This window comes from Vicugna pacos, chromosome 17 (genome assembly GCF_048564905.1).
Source record: "Vicugna pacos chromosome 17, VicPac4, whole genome shotgun sequence".
Taxonomy (NCBI): domain Eukaryota; kingdom Metazoa; phylum Chordata; class Mammalia; order Artiodactyla; family Camelidae; genus Vicugna; species Vicugna pacos.
This window is the reverse complement of record NC_133003.1, coordinates 54790709-54805341: the sequence shown is the minus strand read 5'-3', so window position 1 is coordinate 54805341 and position 14633 is coordinate 54790709. Positions and strand designations below refer to the sequence as shown.

Sequence of the window (14633 nt, the reverse complement as noted above, 5' to 3'; positions counted from 1 at the left end):
GGCCCTTGAGGGTCCATGAAACAACTTTGAAGGCTGATCCTATAGTCCGGTCATGGTCAAAATGCTAAAAAAAAAATCTGAACAGATCTTTTGGAGACAACAGTCTTGACCGCAATATAATAAAACTAGAAATAAGTACTTTCTAAAAATAGAAAGGAAACTGAAGATTTCAAACTAGTCTAAATAACACCTAGGTCAAGGAGGAAGTGAAGCACACGGCAGGCGTCCCAGGAAACTGGAAACACAGCCCCACACACCAAGGCCTCAGGGCAGGCCCAGCCGCCCCAGGCGCTCCCAGGACTTTAAATGCCTTTCTTGCCACAAACCCACTGGCACACAAAGAGAGCCTGAACACGTGAGGCTTTCAACCTCAGATTTTTAAGAAAAGAACAAACCCAAAGGAAACAGGAGAAAGGAAATAATAAAGATAAAAGCAAATAAATAAATTAGAGAACATAAAAGCAGTGAAAATGATAAATAAGTACCAGACCCGGCTCTTCGAAAAGAAACTAATAAAAAAGGAAAACCTCCTGCAAATCTAATCAAGGAAAATTCCGGGCCTGTGAAGTCTTCCCACTTCGAATCCAGTGCTCTTTAATTTTTTAAAGGCAGGCAGATTATTAAAACGGGAAAAACACAATCTTCGCAGGGCAGCGGGGAGTAGAGGCTTCCACAGACACACCCAGCAGATGGCCCTCCGTGGTGGCACCTGCGGAACGGGACGGGAGGTGCCGCGGCCTCACGCCGGGAGCACCCCGATTCTTGGGAGATGTACCTGAAGGCGTCTGGGGTGGCTGTCTTCCAGAGGCCCTGAAGGGGTCGGTGGGTCCCCAAGGTGAATGGTGGTCTCAGACAAGCCGAGTGACCTCGAACCCCCCAGCCCCGGCCCCTCTGTGCCCCCTGGAATGGACTCCACCCCATTTCTCTGCTCTAAATTTCTTTAATTTTTTTTCTGATGAATTTCTTTCCGGAATTGTTTTCTTCTAAGCAGGGAGGCAGAGGTCTCAAGGGTCTGAGTGGACCACGGGCAGCTCTGACCACCCACACATTGCTCGGTCACTGAGGCCTGGACGTGAGGGGCCCCGCTGCCCACTCAGCCTTTCTCGGAAGGTGCAAGGAGTGAGGTGTCATCACTTAGATATGGAGAGGAGGTGAGTTCACAGTGCAGCTGCCACGACGGTCATCCAACAGTCACCCAGCGGAGAGTTTATTTTCATGGCCCAGTCCGTTGTGCAGTGTCTTGGCGTGTTCCCCTCCGGGTTACTGCTGTGTGGGGCTCTGCGCTTCCTAGGCAACTGTTTCCTCTCCTAGGTCAGGGAGGTTTCCAGCTCTCACCTCTACGTCCTCCGGCCCTTCCTCTCCCCCCGTCGGGAACCCTGTGAGGTGCTCGTGCACCTGCTGAGTCCCACCTCTTAGCCTGTCCTCCTTGCTTTCCGCTCTTCCTTCCTCCGTCCGCCCAGCGGCAGTGACTTCCACGGTCCTGTCTTCCGGCTGCCCTGCTCCTCTGTGTCGTTGTCTGCTGTTGACTCCTTGCAGTGCATTTCTCATTTCAGTCGGTGTACTCATCCCTGTTTGGTGGGTGTTTATATCTTCTCTTTGTTAGAAACTGACTTCCCGCTCTGTGCATCCGTTCCCCTCCCGGGTCCTCTGTACAACTGTGACCCTGAACTGCCTCCCGGGTGCGCTGCCTGTCTCCCTTGGCTTCGTTCTCCTTCTGGGACGTTACCTTCTTCCTTCGTCTGGAACACGTCCCTCTGCCGCCTCGTTTTATCTCACTTGCTGGTTGTGTTTCACGTACGTGGTGGGCTAGTTGTGTGTCCCCCTTGGAGGGGCGACCTCTGTGGGAGGCGTCCTCCGCGTCCCCGCCGCGCACTCCCCTCGCGTCACCCCAGCTCTGCGCTCTAGGCCCCCCAGGAGGGCTGCGTGGGTCCCTCTGGTGGGATGGGGGGCTGCGAGCGCTCGAGGAGGCGTGGCTGGCCCCCAGCCGGGTTGGGGGCCAGGCCCTGCCTCGTGCGGACACTGCGGGCTGTGTTTAGCGGGGCCTGGTCCCCAGGGGCGGTCGCGGAGTCCTAGGGGCCGGGCTGGCTCGCCGGCGGGTGGAGTCGGCGTCCCGAGGACTCCGGGGCTGCCCCCCACCACTGGCAGGGGAAGCCAGGCCCGGGGTTAGGGCCGGACCGCTGGCAGGGGGAGCCGGTCCCTGGAGGCTGCCTGCGGGGCCCAGGGTGCAGAGCTCGGTTCAGGTCGTGGGGGGCGGGGGTGGTTCCTGACAGTGGGCGGTGGGTCCCAGGTGTCCCGTCGGTTGTGCAGGCCGCTAGCGGGCAGGGCCGGGGCCAGCGGGTCCCAGCGGGTCCCAGCGGGTCCCGGGCAGGGTCCGCCGGCGGGGCGGGTTGTGCTGTCTGCCGCCTGGTGGGTGAGGCTGGTCTGGCGGCGCGGGCGGGCCTCCCGGCGGGAGGGGCGGGGCCTGCGCGCTGGGGGTGGGGGAGGGGTGGGGAGGGGGGAGGGCGGGCTCAGGGGCTCCCCAGGCGGCCTGTCTGCGGACGGCTGGGGCCGTGTCCCTGCCCAGGTAGCGCGGCCTGCAGCCTGCGGGGCAGGCGTCGGCGCCCACGAGCGGGAGGGAGGGTCCCGGCTGGCGCCCCGCCCCGCACAGCGTGCACGCGGAGAGGCCGCGCCCGAGGGTGACGGCCGCCAGCGTCCAGGCCCCCAGTGAGACGCCCCCAGTCCAGCAGCAGGTAGGCCCCCCCCCCCGGCTCCTGCCCGGGGCCCGGCGCGCGTGGGGGCTGGTGAGGCCCTCGGGGAGTGGGGTCTCTGCTTCCCCCGGGCGTGCGGGCCCCGAGGGCCAGCCCCGCTGGCCTTCGAAGCCGCGCGCTCTGGGGCCGGTCTGGGGCGCCGGGCCCCGGCTGGGCCGCCCGGCGTGGGGCCGGACGGTCTCGCGAGGCCGCCGCCCCCCCCCCCCGTGCTGGTTCCCTCTTGTCTCCGGTTGTGGAAGGCCCCTTCTGGGGGGTGCCGGTCCTTCCCCTCGGAGGTGGGTCGGAGGTGGGCGCGGTTCGGCGGCGCTGGTGGGCGCGGGGGCGCAGGCCCTGCGCGCCATCTTGGCGGCTCTCAGTGGAGACTCGGGATTCCGCCTCAGCCGTACATGCTCGCGCAAATCATTGAACTGACAGCCTCGTTAACGTTTTTGTGTAACTGAGGACATTTCAGGAGGGGATGCGACACTGGTAGTATGTGACTGAGAACGTCTAAGGGACGAGAACCCAGATCAAACTTGTTTAAGCGAAACAAGACGGACAGGAGCGCCTCAAGTCAGGGCTGCGGACCTGGGGGCCCGGGGACCTGGGGCTGCAGCGAGGCCCGGGAGCTCTGCCTTCCCAGCACACGGGCAGCCCGGCCTGGAGCGCCCCGCAGAGGCCTGGAGTCGTGGCCGGGCCCGGGGGCCGGCGGGCGTCACCTGCCCCCGCGGCGGGCCGTGTGGCTGGTGAGCACAGGCGCCCCGGGACGTGTGTTTGTGAATCTGGAGTCACGAAGGCTCTGGTTGCCTGAGCCTGTTCTCAAGGACACATCCCAGCAGTTCAGGTGTCGTATGTCTGTCGCTTAGCGTCAAGTTCCGCAAAGACAAAATGCGTGAAGTGAGGAGGACAAATGGAGAAACTGGCCGAACTGTCCTGCTGTTCGAATCCAGGGGCGGGTTATCCAGATTTCTCTCCATCCGTCTTTCCTTCTTTCTTGGCTTTAAATGCTTTCGTAAGAAAAACGGCAGACGAGTTGCAGCTAAATTTGTTTTTAAATAATAAGGGAATGAGTCAGATTTTGCCCATAACTGTGGGATTTATCTGCGTGAACCTGAGGGCCTGTCCCCTGGGCACGGGAGCCCCCCGCACTGCCCCACTTGGTCCTGAGGGTCTCTGGAGACAGGGGAGACCCCGGCAGAGGAGGCCGCGTGGCTCGGCCCTGGGGACCCCAGGAGCCGTGAGCTCTTCGCACACGGCTGGTCTCTGGCTGGTGCCTCTCCCCAGACAGGCCCCAGGCCCTGACCCTCCCGCCTCAACAGTCTGCGAGCAGGAGACCGTCTGCCCCAGGGGTTTGCCTCCAGCCCAGAAGCCAGAAGGAAAAGTCCTCTTCATAGTGAGCCAGGCCCCTTCTCCTAAGAGCAAAACGTGGGTGTGGAGGGGAGCTGGATGGGGCAGCCGGAGCAGTGGAAGAACGTGGAAGGTGCTGGGGATTGAGCTGATACAGAAGCACTCAGATTTCATCGTGGTCCTTTGAGAAGGAGGGCCTTCCCTGGAAAGGAAGTGCAGACTTTGGGGTCGCAGGGTGTCACGTACCTCCCAGTGGCACCAAGCCTTTGCTGGGTGATCTTGGACGTTATTAACTCCCTTTCGCCTCAGTGTGCTCACCTGTGGAATGGGGATGAGAGCCCTCACAGCCGGTTGCTGTGATGATTAAACAGCTCCCTCGGGTCGCCAGGGGAGGAGTGAGTCACAGACCCCAGCGCAGCCGCAGAACTGTTAGAATCCATGGGCAGATGGTGCCCCATCCGGACCCCAGCCCCTATCCTGGGATACAGGAGTCGGGGTGCAGCCCCACAGCCCCCACACTCTGTTCCCTACAGCCTCACTGTGGGAGCACGTGCGTGTATCCATTGTCTCCTGGGAAGACACCTCCAGGAGACCAGCAGGGAGAGCCCAACGCTGTGGCACATGGGGCTGCTGTGTCCCAGGGTTCTGATCCCAGGTTGGAATCTACAACGGACCTCACGGAGAACCAGACCTGGACTGATACCCTTTCTGACACATTCACAGCTCCGGGAGCTCCAGGAGGTGCAGACAAGTTCACGCTGAGTGTCCCTGTGGTGGGAAAGTCTATGCACACACACATGTAGGGGAAGTGAAGACAAGAGTAAACAGAACTTGAAGAAATGATAACTGCTCACTCCCATCAAGGGTTTCACCTGCGGAGGGAGCCCCTTCCGGCCCGTCCCCTCATCTGGGTCCCACCCCACCCTGCCAGGGCTCCCCACTCCCTGGCCCCAGGGCCCCCTCGTCGCTGGAGACCACAGACACCCTTTCATCTGGGTGCTCTTAACCGCTTCAGAAGGCACATGTCACCCTAGTCCTGCAGGGGTTCCTCCCTGCTGCTGTGGAGGTGTCTCCCTGAGCAGCCCTGGGCAGAGTGTGGGCCCCAGCCGCAGGGCAGAGGCTCCAGGAAGGGTGGGGTGGCCCAGGAGTCAGCAAATTATGGCCCACAGGCCAAAGGCCAGCTGCCACCTAGTTTTGTGCAGCCCTCCAGCTAAGAATGTGTTTTACCTTTCCAAGTGGTTGGAAACAATTTTTTCAAAAAAAAAGTAATATTTTGTGGCGGGGGCAGATTCTGTGAAATCCAATCCCAGTGTCTGTAAACAAAGCTTCGTTGGCTCATGGCCCCAAGGCACGTTTACTGCTTTCACTGCGTGGCAGAGCCGTGGTTGTGACGGCGGCTCCACCCTAGAGGGGGTCTCTGGCAGCCGCACCCCTGCTGACCCCGGAAGCCTGGGTGAAAGTCAGAGTTTGCTGGCGGAGGCAGACGAGTCCTGGGTGGTTTGTTAAGCGGTGGTGTGGGGCCAGAGCCAGCCGTGGATGGAGACGCTCTCTAACGAGAGCGAATAAGGAAAGAACTAATTGTGCTTTCTGTTAGTTCCCGTTTTGTCACGAGCTCCCCGCTTTATGGATGGTGATCAGGGAGACGAGGGTGGTGTGCCCCCACCCCCGGGCCTTTGCACAGGCCTCTCTCGAGCGCTCCTCCCTGGAGGCCCTCAAGGGCATCTTTCACCTCCTTGGGGTCTTTGCTCAGGAGGCCCTCCCTGACTGTCAGATTGTGAAATGAAGCCCAGTCCTATCAGCACATCCCTACCCCTGTCCCCGCTCCTTTTTCCCTCCCAGGATTTTCACCTTCTAACAGACGATGTCATTCTCTTATTTAATTCATTTCTTTCTGTCTTTCCCCACTGGGATGCAGCCCTCTGAGGACTGAGATGTTTGTTTCGTTCGCTGCTAAACTGTGACCCTCATCCCGTCTCTCCTCTCCCTGGGACCTCAGTCCTTCCCGGCACCTCAGGGCCCCAGCCTCCGAGGTCTGTCTTCCCTCCCCTGGAACCTCTCAGACTGCCTCCCCTGCTCATTCTGGTCTGCCAGGGTGGCCCCTACCTGGACCTCAACAAGCCAGACCCACCTGCCCCAGGGCCTTTGCACCTCTGCTGCCTCTGCCCTGTTGCACTCTTTTTACCAAGATAGGCACAGAACTGCTTGACCGCCTTCTCTGAGGCTCCTTCGAGTGCCTGGTTTTAAATTGTGCTCAATAAATATTCACTGAATAAACAGGAGGAAGGGAAGGAGAGAGGTGAGGAAGTGGGGCCCAGGAGCAGGGCTCTGGAGAAAACAAACACCCAGGAGGTGGGATTTAGGAGAGGGTAGGTACCTGGGGCGGCCCTGAGCTCTGCCCCCTGCACACAGGGCTGGCTTTGTGCTCTAGTCTGAATTCTTCCCTTGCCAACAAGAGATTCACACTCAGATGGGTCAGAGTGTCAGCCTCGGTGGGTTGTCTCAAATACCAAAAAGCCCACTTGAAGCACACACTAGGCTGGACCCAGGGCTCTCTGCCGTCCTCCTCAGAAAGCCTACTGTGCACTCAGAGTCCTGGTCGTTTCTGGTGCAAATGCCAGGACCCGTATTCTGATGCCCAGTGTCATGTGCTTTCTAGCGAATGGGGTCCATCTGCCATTTGCTGTCCTGTGAGATGTCTCGTGTTTCACTTTATCATATCTTTAGAAGCACCTGCTACTCAGTTATTTTTTGATTACTCGTCTCTGCATAAGGCAGTGTCTCGGGGACGAGTTGCTTCCTGCAGGTCCGTGCAGGAGAACCAGGGTCACGCCCAGGGCTGGCTGCGGTGTTGACCTGTCCCCGCCTTGCAGGGCAGTCTCCTGGAGGCCTGGTCACAGGGCAGAGGCTCTTTGTCACCTGGTCATGTGGCCTGGGGCTTGTTGCAAACGTGTTCCCCCTTGTCTGGGGTTGCTTACTAGGTCAGCCCACTGTTTTTCAAACCCAAATGGAGCACAGAGAAGATAACGCATATTTTTCATTGAAAAGGATGTTGGTCTTACGGTTAAGGGTGGTGGTTCTCACTGAGACGTGCGCATCTTGTCAACTATTTCTGGTACCTGCGGCTTCGGACACCGTGTCTGTGTTTTCTCCTCCGTCCCTGCTCACATTTTACTGCTTTTTTATGCTGCACCTGTTGTTTTGATTTGATGTTTCAGCTGAATCCTTGTCCTGGTCAAGGTAAAGTCTGATTTTCTTGCTGTATCTGAGAGGTTTCAGCGAGAGGGGGCTGTTTTCAAAAGTCTTATTTGTATCTTTAAATTTTATAACAATTGTACTTTCAATCCAGTCATCCAGTCTATGCACCAAGTTTGGTACAGGTGACAAGACAAATTCACAGCTCGGTCTTTGGGAAACACGGATTTCAGGGGGATGTGTAGGTCGCTCACAGAGGGTGAGTGGTGCCACTTTATCTCGGAAACAGTGCCGTTTTCATCACCGCATAGCAGGTCACTATTTTCACACTCCGGCAATCTGGCTCCGTAGTTGGAAAGCTCAAAAACCAGCTTCGGCTGATTTACTCGAAACTAGAGCTTGTTGAAAGGATACGGGCACCGCACAGAATCTTAAAAAGACCCACAGGGTGGCCTTCAGGCTGCATACCTGGACTCCCCTCCCAGAATCCTGCTGCAGAACCGGCCACGCCTCCAGCCCTCCCTGAGCCTCGCGATCTGGCCCCACCTGGGTCATGTGCAAGAGTCAAAAAAGTGGGTCTGATGGCCAGTCCAAAAGCAGGGCTTCTGTTGGGTCCCTCTGACTCTTTCCAGTGAGGTTGAGGGAAGCTTTCTTTAAAAGGATTTATAAACAGGAAACAAACTACTGAAGGAGTCACTTGTTCACTGGCTGAGACGACTTTAATTCTGGCCTGTAATTCACTTGGCATCTGAACAGATCCGTGACTTTGTCTTTGCTTAGGAATTGTTTTGTTTCCTAAAAAAATGCCTTCTCGTGGATCAGTCTTGGTGCTGTGAGAATAAGGTGAAACAGCCTTGTTACGGCAAAGGGGGATGGTGTCTAGTCCCTGGGGATGCGGTTACATCATGATTAACTGTCTCAAGGCAGGCGTGTGCCTCGGCGAGTCCTTCCTTCTGCTTGTTCACTCCCAGGTCAGGAAGTTCTCTCCCCGCCAGCGGTTACTCCCACGATCCAGATGTTAGATCCACGAAACCACCTGCTTGTCGGGGTGGCGCGTGCTCGCTCTGCGGGCGCTGGCTTACTTCTGGACCGTGGATGTCCACAGGCCCCCAACCGGGGGGCAGTCACCTGCCATCAGCCCTGGTGCCCTGTATTCGCTTTGTCCCGCTCAGTCCCCGCCCGTCCCCGCCGCTGACTCTCCTGCGAGAACGAGGACCGCGCGGCTCCTGACCACCACTTTCTGGCCAGTGTGACTGCGTGAACTTTCTGCCCGTTGGAAAATACTGCAGTCCTGCCAACACCCTGGCTGGGGGGGGGGCACTCTTCCATAAAACAGTCTGTCCGGAGGATTGTCAGAGGAGTGTGCTGCAGCTTTGGTGGCGGGACTTGGCGCGGCTGAGAACACGCTTGCCTCAGGCCAGAGGAGGCTTTGGGTGGACCCGCAGAGGTGACCTGGAGAGAGCCGCTGTGCTCTCTCCCCTGCGGGCGTCTGCTGATTGTAGCTGCGCTGGCCCCCGGGAGCAGAGACCTGGCGGGGGCTCAGGCGGTGGGGACGGGCGGTCATCGGGGCTGTGCGCAAGGAGGCTGCCCCGGGCAGTGTCCCAGGAGAAGGGCCACCGCGTCAGCCCGACACACACACGGGGCTCCTGCGTCCATGCCTGACACCTCGCTGTGGTCCTCCCCATCGGGTGGGGACGTGCGGCGCTCACGGACTTGGGTGCTTCTCTCTGGTTTCCTGGATAGATTCCAGTCGGATGTTTAAAAAAAAAAGAAAATTAAAGTGAAAAAGAACCCTAAGATGACGCTGTTTTGGTAAAAAACAAGCACACGTGTCCACGCGTGGAGAGCAGCGTTAGGAGGGCGTACACCAAGATGCCGGCCACGGCGCGCCGGGGCGCAGGTGGGCTTGCTCTCTTCTTTTTGTTCTTCCCAGTTTTCTAAATTCTCCACAGTCTTGTGGAACATGAGCTGCTTTTAGAATAAGGGAAAAAACAAAGTTTAAAAGGCATCAACATCTGAAAATACAGGCTATACAACCAGTAAATTAAGGGAGCAGTTAGTCACTTGATGAAGAACCGTTTTAGGTTTCCAAGGGGCTCACAGTTCTGTGAGTGAAGGAGACACTTGATAAATATTTGCTGAGACAATTAATAAATGAATTCACCCTGGGGCTTCCCGAAGTGGCAGGCTCCCCAGTGCATTTTAAATGAAATCAATTTACAAAAAAGAAAAAATGTCATTTGTACCTTCCCCCTCCCCAGCACGGCCACTGGGAAGGTAGGAGATGGGATGAAACAGAATGTCCTGGTTCCGCTCTGCCCCTGGGCACAGGGGTGGCCACTCCCCACCCAGCCCCGCCCCAGCTCCTTGTCTGGAAAGGGGGGGCAGCAGCCACCTGCCAGCGGGGACCTTAATGTTTGCCACAACCCCCAGGAAGCTGGGCAAGACGGACTGAGGGCTGAGGGTTTGCGTGGTGTGAATGGATCGGGGCCAAAGAGACGGGAAGTTCAGGTCCCATCCTCGTTGTGAACTGTGAACACAGGCCCAAACAGAAAGGTACATCTCAGTGAACTGTCACAGCAGTGGGCAGACGCTCCCACTGTGGGCGCCTGGCAGCCCCTCCGTGTGCCCCCCACCCCCCTCTTCCTTCCTCCCCAGAACGCCCCCTTTCCTGACTTCCAGGTCAGTCGCCCCTCTTCTCTGTGTAGTCTTATCGCTATACTGAGCCTGCCTCCCCGAAACACGATTGCTTCATTTTGCCGGTTCTTAAAAACTATGGTGGAATCACAGTTTGTCCCCTTTTTTGTTTGGCAGTTTTCGCTCGGCGTCGTTTGTGAGAGTCACCCCTGCGGCCGTGCAGCCGGGGCTAGTTTAATGCCGCGAGCTGCTGCGCTGGACAAATACACCGGCTCACACCTCGGTCTTCCTGCTGACGGGCACGTGGGCTGTTTCCAGTCTGGGGCTCTGCTCGTGGGGCGGGACCCACGGACCCAGCCCTGCCTCCACGCTCCCCACTTCTCGGGCGTGAGGCTCATCCTGGCCTCCTTCCTGCCTGTAGTTGTGTTTCTTTGTTTGTTTGCTGCACTTTTATTGCAAAATATACACAGCATAACACTGACCATCTTAACCATTTTTAAGTGCACAGTCAGCGGCATTAAGCACATTCACACTGTTGTGCGGCTGTCACCACCATCCTTCCTTACCATCCTCTCCAGGACTTGCTCATCTTCCCAGACTGAAACTCTGTCCCCATTAAACACAGCTCCCACCCCCTGCCCCAGCCCCTGGCCCCACCTTCTCTGTGGAGCCGATGCTTGTACGGACCTCCTGTACGCGGGATCTCGCAGTGTTCGTCTTTTTGTGACGGACTTATGTCGCAGCATGATGTCCTCAGGGTCCACCCATGTTGTCAGAGTGGCCTTCCTTTTCGAGGCTGGATCATCTTCCATTGTCTGTTGGACCGTCCGCCCGTGCGTAGGCCTCGGGGTCCTGTGAGCACCTTTCTAGGTGGGCTGAGAGGGCCTGGGTGGGGCCTGAGGCTCCCTGGCCCCAGATGTTTCCTGGCTAACCTCCCACAAAGATGCGCATCTAACTCGGGAGACGTTCAGAGCTGGGCTGGGGCTGAGGAGGGGCAGGTGCCGGTGCCAGGGAGACAGGAAGGGAGGGGAGGGGCTGGGGATTTCAGGCTGTGGGAGACTGGCCGTCAGCCGTCCATGTGGCAGGTACCCTCAGGCTTGGGAGGCAACAGCCACAGGTCCCAGAGAGAGGCAGGCCCCTGGGTTCTGGCCCCAGGTTTGCTCAGACAAGCTGGGGCACCTGGGGCCCCTTCCGGAAGGAGTCCCCCCACTCCTTCCAGCCACTGAGTGGTTTCTAGAGCTCAGACTCGGCCCTGGCGCTCCTCCCACGGTGCTATGCCCTCACGAGAGGCGGGAATCAGGGCTGGACGGGGAGGACGCTCGGAGGTGGGCAGGCCCCGGACAGGCGGGCACCGACTGGGAGCAGGAACCAGGAAGGCCGGGAAGGGACGGCCTGGGCCCCGGTCCTGGCCCTACACCAGCGGCTGAGGGACTTGAAGCCAGAGCAGCGAGGTCACACGTCTGAGGCCACCCAGCACAATGCCCTGAGCCCCTGTGGCAGAGAGAGGACCTGGGCATTGATTGGGACACCTCCAGACCCTCACGGGGTGGGGTGTGTGGCATTGATAAAGCACCTTTCTTACGCTAATCTCGTTAGATCCCTGAAACGTACCATTTTACAGCTTGGGAAACCGAGGCTCAGGGGAGGGCCGCAGATAGCCAAGGGCCCGTGACTGAGTCCAGTGAGGGCAAGCCCAGCTGCCGGACTCCTTCCTCCTCCTGGCACTGCCCCTCTCTAGAGGGTCACACCACGCCTCCCCTGCCCCCCAGCTCCTGCAGATGCGGCTCCTGGGCACTTATGACAGGAAGGGAGGCCGCCCCGTGGGGGGCTCTGCTCCAGACACGCCCAGCGAGCTGTCCTGGCCCAGCCGGAGGGACAAGTCCTCCCTCGCGTCCAGCCCACATCCCTGGCCCCCATGGTCACCCGCTCAGGCCCAGGGAGGCTGGCCTACGACCTCCATGGCCTCCCACCCCCCTCTTCACCCTTGTCCTGTGGTTGTGACCCCGGAGGCAGGGCTGCACCTTGTGCCCACAGGCCAGCCAGCAGGGAGGGGCTGCTGGAGGGCCGAGTTGAGGCGGGCTCTGAGGCTGAGCCCGGCTCGACAGGAGAGGGCGTCGGGTCGATGAGCGATGTCTGCGGGTCCTCAGTGTTGTCCGCTGCAGGTCCCTGGTGTGGCTCCGCCTCCGGGATGTGCGGGTCTGAAACCCTCCCTGTGACCTCACCCGCCGTCCCTGGCCTCTGCTTCCCAGGTCCCACTGGCCACCCAGCGGAGAGGGAGGCACAGGGATGGCAGGCAGCTGGGACCCTAAAGTCACAGGTCTCTGTGCTCAGTTCCCTCATCTGCAAACAGCAGCCTGTCTCCGCAGGACTCGGGGCGCAGGGCTGCACCGGACAGGTGAGAGCTGAGCTGAACGCAGTATCCACGTCCGACCCTGGCCCCAACCATGGCTGCCCTGCCATAGGGAAGCAGGGAAGGCAGGCGAGCTCCCCTTGCTGGAGTCGGGCGGCGTGGGAGCAGGAAGGTGTCTCCAAGGGCTGCCAGGATGGGATGTGGATCCCATGTGCCCCTCCGCACACTCCCTGTGGCTGCGATGCCTCGTTGCCTTGGAGACCAGACAGAGGCTTCCTGGGAAGGAGACGGGAGGCGACTGCTGGGTGGGGGAGGCAGCCGCGTCTGGTGCTGTCTGCAGGGGGGCACACCGCCTGTCCACAGCCCTCCATGGCCTGGACAGGGAAGCTGAGGCCCGAGAGCAGCTGTGACCTGCTCAGGGTCAGGACGAGAATCAAGGCCGTCTGTCTTCCAGGCTGCTCAGCAAGCAAAGGCCTGCCAGGTGCAGGTGCCTTGGTGGATGGGGTGGGGCCGCCGGGGCCTAGGAGTGCCCCCGTGACGTAGGCCACGGGGCCCAGGCTGCAGGGCTCTTTCTGTGCTGGTTTGGCCTCTTCCAGGACAGCAGATGCTACCACGTAAAGGTATTTTATCGTGTTTGGGTGCTGTTCTAAGTGCTTCACTTGTCTCAGCTCATTAACATTCAGAATAACTCTTTGAGGTAGGCACTTTTATGATCCCCATTTCGTAGGTAAGGAAACGGAGGCACAGAGAGGCTGAGAAACTTTCCCAAGCTCACACAGCTAGTGAGTGATGGAGCCAAGACGTGAACCCTGTAGGGTATTCTCCACTTGCACCTCTGGGTCCACCTCCCACCCTTCTCCGTCTTGGTCACTCTTGGGCCTCCGTGCCCAGGCTGCCTTGTGTTGGGCGTGGCCAGTGGAAAGCAGTGGCGGGGAGGGGTGTGTGGTGGGGCCTTCGTGCCCGGCCCCGTCCTGCTGTCTATGGCTGCACCCCGTCCTCCCACGGCTGCAGCTCCAACTCCAGGTGGGTTCTCTAGGGGACATGCCCAGTCTTCTAGGGTTCTCCTTCCTCTCCCTTCCTTGAAATCCTTGCAGGACAGAGGCAAGCTCTGTGCACTTGCAGGCAAGGGAGAGAGTGCACTTGGGGTGGAGGCTGACAGTCAGGAAGAGATCTGAGAGCTGAAAAGGGGGCAGCTGTGCATAGACAGGGGGCTGGAGGTAAAAGAGCAGCCAGGTGGAAGGTGCAAAGGTCCTGGGGCAGGCCCGTTCTTGGCACAACTGAGAAAAAGCACAGCAGCCAGCATGGTGAGCAGAGTGAGGCGGGGTGCTGGGGCGGGTCCAGGGGGTCCAGACCGAGTACCACACTGTCAGCTGCTGAAAATTCTTCGGGGCTTATGTGTGAAATGGAGATGTGGGGGGCCTTGGGCAGAGGTTGTCTGACGTGTTTGCTGGAGGCTCCGTCAGGCTGCGGCCTGTGGACACCCGTGGAGGTGGGCGGAGCAGGGACGGGCTGTGCAGACAGCCAGGCGGGTTGACAGTTACTGGGACCAGGTGGAGTGAGAATTTCAGCTGAATTCTGGACAGATTTTGAAAACTGAGCCAACAAGATTCGTGGCCCCAGAGGCGGGAAGGAGGGAGCTGTGTTCACTGACCCGGGGAGGCAGCTGGGGAGCTGGCTGGGGCAGACGGTCAGGAGTTCACCACGCCACTTGAAGCTCCGCCTGGCTGTGCGGGTGGAGGTGGTGCGGAGGTGCGTGAGTGAGTCCTGGGGTCCTGAGAGTCCAGGCCGCGGGAGGCAGGCCTCAGAGCAGAGACGCTGCTTACAGAGCAGGTAACAGCAGTAGTTGTGCAGACATGGCGAGGAGGCCCCAGGCCGGGCTGGCCCGTGGTCCCGCACTGCAGGAGGGGCCAGCAGGCGGGTCTGGCTGGCCTGTAGCCTGTGTTCTGTGCCTGGGCAGTTGCGCCGGTGCCGCAGCTGCCTGTGTCCCTCTCTCGGGCATCCTGGGCCGTGCTCCTGGCCCAACGGCCGGACGGTTGTTCCTCTGCTCTGTGCTGAGGGCCCACAGCCCAGAGCTGCTCGTGTGAGCATGCGGGTCAGAGTAAAGGCCAGGCTGCTTGGAAGCAGAAGTCACTGCTGGTGCAAAGACACACAGGAGGTACAAGAGCTCCACAAAGACTCAGCTGGGCAGGAGGACAAGCCCGGACCAGCAGTGCCACGTGGGAGGCTTCAGGTGGAGCCCCCCTGCCGCCTGTCCGGACCCTCTTCCGCGCAGACTCTCCAATGCCCACAGGTGCTGTGCTTCCAAACCTGCCCGCGGCCAGTCGGCAGCGCTTCCCTCCCTGGGCGCTGGCCGGGTGCTGCGCGCGCCGGGCCCCTCGTTC

At 59.5% G+C, this 14633-nt stretch overlaps 1 long non-coding RNA gene across 1 annotated transcript in view; it reads left to right on the top strand.

The window, feature by feature from the left end:
* The first annotated feature begins 2555 nt into the window (after positions 1-2555).
* Positions 2556-14633, top strand: part of LOC140686841 (uncharacterized) — a 37202-nt gene continuing 25124 nt past the window's right edge. The window contains exon 1 of the long non-coding RNA XR_012060825.1: positions 2556-2729. This is a non-coding gene — a long non-coding RNA (uncharacterized lncRNA). The remainder of the gene's footprint in view (positions 2730-14633) is intronic.